Source organism: Osmia lignaria, unplaced genomic scaffold, assembly GCF_051020975.1.
Source record: "Osmia lignaria lignaria isolate PbOS001 unplaced genomic scaffold, iyOsmLign1 scaffold0038, whole genome shotgun sequence".
Taxonomy (NCBI): Eukaryota; Metazoa; Arthropoda; class Insecta; order Hymenoptera; family Megachilidae; genus Osmia; species Osmia lignaria.
The window spans coordinates 170001-175000 of NW_027478179.1; the positions used below are offsets into that span (position 1 = coordinate 170001).

Sequence of the window (5000 nt, forward strand, 5' to 3'; positions counted from 1 at the left end):
TTTTCATAAACGAGACTATCTTATTGCGAAAGTCAAAATCGCACGCTCTCACGGCGATTTGCTCCCGTATACGCCTGGGCGTAAGCCCGTGCGTCGCCGACCTAGCGGCCTGCCGATCGGTATTTAGAGGGAGGCACTTTGAAAGCAACACGCCGCTGGAACTTTGAAAAATTTCGGGGCAAAGCAATACGCGGCTGGGACTTTGAAATATTTCGGAGCGCACCTAAAGTTCGTTATTTTGGCTAAACGGAGCGAAAATCTGCATTTATACCATCACGGACGTTAGTTTAATAGCGTTTAACGATGGATCCACGGTACAGAATGCAAAAATATGATTGTTAAAATTTTCGACTAATCGGTTCTAAGAGGCGAAGCAATACGCCGCTGGGACTTTGAAATATTTCGGAGCGCACCTAAAGTTCGTTATTTTGGCTAAACGGAGCGAAAATCTGCATTTATACCATCACGGACGTTAGTTTAATAGCGTTTAACGATGGATCCACGGTACAGAATGCAAAAATATGATTGTTAAAATTTTCGACTAATCGGTTCTAAGAGGCGAAGCAATACGCCGCTGGGACTTTGAAATATTTCGGAGCGCACCTAAAGTTCGTTATTTTGGCTAAACGGAGCGAAAATCTGCATTTATACCATCACGGACGTTAGTTTAATAGCGTTTAACGATGGATCCACGGTACAGAATGCAAAAATATGATTGTTAAAATTTTCGACTAATCGGTTCTAAGAGGCGAAGCAATACGCCGCTGGGACTTTGAAATATTTCGGAGCGCACCTAAAGTTCGTTATTTTGGCTAAACGGAGCGAAAATCTGCATTTATACCATCACGGACGTTAGTTTAATAGCGTTTAACGATGGATCCACGGTACAGAATGCAAAAATATGATTGTTAAAATTTTCGACTAATCGGTTCTAAGAGGCGAAGCAATACGCCGCTGGGACTTTGAAATATTTCGGAGCGCACCTAAAGTTCGTTATTTTGGCTAAACGGAGCGAAAATCTGCATTTATACCATCACGGACGTTAGTTTAATAGCGTTTAACGATGGATCCACGGTACAGAATGCAAAAATATGATTGTTAAAATTTTCGACTAATCGGTTCTAAGAGGCGAAGCAATACGCCGCTGGGACTTTGAAATATTTCGGAGCGCACCTAAAGTTCGTTATTTTGGCTAAACGGAGCGAAAATCTGCATTTATACCATCACAGACGTTAGTTTAATAGCGTTTAACGATGGATCCACGGTACAGAATGCAAAAATATGATTGTTAAAATTTTCGACTAATCGGTTCTAAGAGGCGAAGCAATACGCCGCTGGGACTTTGAAATATTTCGGAGCGCACCTAAAGTTCGTTATTTTGGCTAAACGGAGCGAAAATCTGCATTTATACCATCACGGACGTTAGTTTAATAGCGTTTAACGATGGATCCACGGTACAGAATGCAAAAATATGATTGTTAAAATTTTCGACTAATCGGTTCTAAGAGGCGAAGCAATACGCCGCTGGGACTTTGAAATATTTCGGAGCGCACCTAAAGTTCGTTATTTTGGCTAAACGGAGCGAAAATCTGCATTTATACCATCACGGACGTTAGTTTAATAGCGTTTAACGATGGATCCACGGTACAGAATGCAAAAATATGATTGTTAAAATTTTCGACTAATCGGTTCTAAGAGGCGAAGCAATACGCCGCTGGGACTTTGAAATATTTCGGAGCGCACCTAAAGTTCGTTATTTTGGCTAAACGGAGCGAAAATCTGCATTTATACCATCACAGACGTTAGTTTAATAGCGTTTAACGATGGATCCACGGTACAGAATGCAAAAATATGATTGTTAAAATTTTCGACTAATCGGTTCTAAGAGGCGAAGCAATACGCCGCTGGGACTTTGAAATATTTCGGAGCGCACCTAAAGTTCGTTATTTTGGCTAAACGGAGCGAAAATCTGCATTTATACTATCACGGACGTTAGTTTAATAGCGTTTAACGATGGATCCACGGTACAGAATGCAAAAATATGATTGTTAAAATTTTCGACTAATCGGTTCTAAGAGGCGAAGCAATACGCCGCTGGGACTTTGAAATATTTCGGAGCGCACCTAAAGTTCGTTATTTTGGCTAAACGGAGCGAAAATCTGCATTTATACCATCACGGACGTTAGTTTAATAGCGTTTAACGATGGATCCACGGTACAGAATGCAAAAATATGATTGTTAAAATTTTCGACTAATCGGTTCTAAGAGGCGAAGCAATACGCCGCTGGGACTTTGAAATATTTCGGAGCGCACATAAAGTTCGTTATTTTGGCTAAACGGAGCGAAAATCTGCATTTATACCATCACGGACGTTAGTTTAATAGCGTTTAACGATGGATCCACGGTACAGAATGCAAAAATATGATTGTTAAAATTTTCGACTAATCGGTTCTAAGAGGCGAAGCAATACGCCGCTGGGACTTTGAAATATTTCGGAGCGCACCTAAAGTTCGTTATTTTGGCTAAACGGAGCGAAAATCTGCATTTATACCATCACGGACGTTAGTTTAATAGCGTTTAACGATGGATCCACGGTACAGAATGCAAAAATATGATTGTTAAAATTTTCGACTAATCGGTTCTAAGAGGCGAAGCAATACGCCGCTGGGACTTTGAAATATTTCGGAGCGCACCTAAAGTTCGTTATTTTGGCTAAACGGAGCGAAAATCTGCATTTATACCATCACGGACGTTAGTTTAATAGCGTTTAACGATGGATCCACGGTACAGAATGCAAAAATATGATTGTTAAAATTTTCGACTAATCGGTTCTAAGAGGCGAAGCAATACGCCGCTGGGACTTTGAAATATTTCGGAGCGCACCTAAAGTTCGTTATTTTGGCTAAACGGAGCGAAAATCTGCATTTATACCATCACGGACGTTAGTTTAATAGCGTTTAACGATGGATCCACGGTACAGAATGCAAAAATATGATTGTTAAAATTTTCGACTTATCGGTTCTGGATCACTGAAAAATCAAAAAAAATTATTAATTTTGATTAATTAAATTACATATGTAGTTTTATATTGTTATAGTCTCGTATTTGTTAATGTTTTGTCGTAAGAAAATGCAAAAATATCGTTTTAATGTTTTCGTCTCATCGGTTCTGGATCGCTGAAAAATCAAAAAAAAATATTAATTTTGATTAATTAAATTACAAATGGAGTTTTATATTGCTATAGTCGCTTATTTGTTAATGTTTTACCGTAAGAAAATGCAAAAATATCGTTTTAATATTTTCATCTCATCGGTTCTGGGCGGTTTTAAAATTTTTTAAAATATTAATTAAACCCATGATTTACATGAGAATGTGAATTTATTATGTCCTGCATGTTAATTTATTAATTTTCATGTATAGAACGTTATAAAATGAAAGGATATGTTCGACGATATTTTCAGTCTAAGTTTTACCGTGCCGGCGGGATGGTACGCTCTCACGGCGGTTTGCACAGGCATACGCCTGGGCGTAAGCCCATGCGTCGCCGACCTAGCGGCCGGCCGTTCGGTATTTATAGGAAGGCACTTTCGGTTCGCTCGGACCGGTCGGGAGTAGCGTCGAGCGTGTGGCTCTTTTATGACTTCGGTTGAAAAGCAGTCTACCGCTCCTCGAGAATATACTTTCTCGACTATTCTCGTTCCGGTTTTCCGTTGCGGATTATTATTAATCTCCACACAGCATTACCACGGGTCGGTGTCTAAGACCGAATGGCCCATATGTGGTGAGCCTTGTAATATAAGGCTGGTGACCTGTATGCACTTATAAATGTTGCATACTTGTACAAACTGAGCATCAACTGTCTGTAACCAAAATTTGTTAAAACTGAAAAAGTTATAAGATTGTATAAAATTTTTGAACCAAGAAAGTAGTGTTAGACGAAAATTCGTTCTATCACTTTTAGAAGGGAGACTGTTTGGAAATATTTAAAGTATAAAATACACAAAAGTCCACTGAATTATGAACAAAATTACGTCCCTGAATTTAAGAAAAGTCAAGAGGTGTCAGAAATAAAATCCTCTCTGATACGTTCAGAGAGGAAAATAAGTATGGAGAGAGGAGTAAAAATGAAAGAAGTTTTAAGGCTGGGGAAACTTCTAAAGGAGAGAGATTCCAACATATCTAATATGTACATTTAAAGCAAGTCCAAGGAACTCTCTCCGTTAATGTTTGAAAAGGTGTGTGCAGATGGAGGAGAAATGTATAAAGTACAGAGACGAGGTTGGTGGGCCCGCTCTAATGATAAAGATTATAAAATTTGGTGGCAAAATGACCAGCATGATCACTGTACGCGCTTTCTCGATTTGTATAGCATGCCACTGTCCGCGCTATCTTTTATTATATTGTCCAGCGTGTGTGGTCTACGTGCTTGCACGATGGATGCACGGCGTGAAAGTGATTTTCGTGCTTTATGAGAGGAGGAGGAGAATATTTGGCCTCTATAAGAGGTACAAAATTTATGAAATGTGTGTTACATACAAAAGAGAAATGGCTTAACGTCGATCGGTCTTACAGGGAGGGCCGACGACGAAAATTTAAATTTACAATAATAACTAAGCTCCCTGGTTGATCCTGCCAGTAGTCATATGCTTGTCTCAAAGATTAAGCCATGCATGTCTAAGTACATACCGAATTAAGGTGAAACCGCGAATGGCTCATTAAATCAGTTTTGGTTTCTTAGATCGTACAAAACATTACTTGGATAACTGTGGTAATTCTAGAGCTAATACATGCAAACCAGAATTCCACCCAGAGATGGGAGGAATGCTTTTATTAGATCAAAACCAATCGGTGGCGGACGGCTTGTCCGTTCGTCCATCGTCGGCTTTGGTGACTCTGAATAACTTTGTGCTGATCGTATGGTCATCTAGCACCGACGACGGATCTTTCAAATGTCTGCCTTATCAACTGTCGATGGTAGGTTCTACGCCTACCATGGTTGT

At 39.6% G+C, this 5000-nt stretch overlaps 1 non-coding gene across 1 annotated transcript in view; it reads left to right on the plus strand.

The window, feature by feature from the left end:
• The first annotated feature begins 4616 nt into the window (after positions 1-4616).
• The window catches only part of LOC143306860 (small subunit ribosomal RNA), a 1923-nt gene continuing 1539 nt past the window's right edge, over positions 4617-5000 (plus strand). The window contains exon 1 of the ribosomal RNA XR_013064152.1: positions 4617-5000. This exon is cut by the window's right edge and continues 1539 nt beyond it. This is a non-coding gene — a ribosomal RNA (small subunit ribosomal RNA).